Here is a 641-nt window from a genome sequence, read left to right as displayed (position 1 = left end):
ATGCATCTAACAGAAAATGATGATATGTAGCAGCATGTATTATAACAGTCCAAGGGGGTCCGGTTTGCTCAGCAGGTGCTGGGGGATGATTGTGTTGAAAGTCCAGAAACAGCATTCGCAGGTGGGTGTTGTTCTTCTCCAGGTGATCCAGGCTCAGGTGGAGCTTAGAGGAGAGTAGGGCTGTCAAAATGGCTCCAAATGACGTTTGAGTATTTGCTCTATTAAACACATAGGAACCATTCCAATATCTAGATTTGCACATTATGTCAATAACAGGAGGACAAACTAATACACAGCTACTTGTATAGGTATTTTTATTTCAGTTTAACATGTCTTTGAAAACATAGCTACACATTACAAAATAAGTAAATTAACTAATAACTAACGGCCTATACCGTAAAACTTTTAAGACCGTAGACCTCTCTCTCGCTCGCTCTCTATATATACGCAAATATATATACTTTATACTCTACTTTATTTATCCCAAGCTAGGAAATTACAGTACAGCAGCAGCATTACACACAGTGACAATAGACAACAACTTAAGAATAAAAATATAAAGAACAAACTATACATAATAAATACAAAATACTGTACAAGAGTATATACAGCAAATTGACAATGTTGATTTGGTGCAAAGT

The sequence above is a fragment of the Larimichthys crocea genome, chromosome XIII (genome assembly GCF_000972845.2).
Source record: "Larimichthys crocea isolate SSNF chromosome XIII, L_crocea_2.0, whole genome shotgun sequence".
Lineage (NCBI taxonomy): Eukaryota > Metazoa > Chordata > Actinopteri > Sciaenidae > Larimichthys > Larimichthys crocea.
This window is presented reverse-complemented; position numbering follows the sequence as displayed.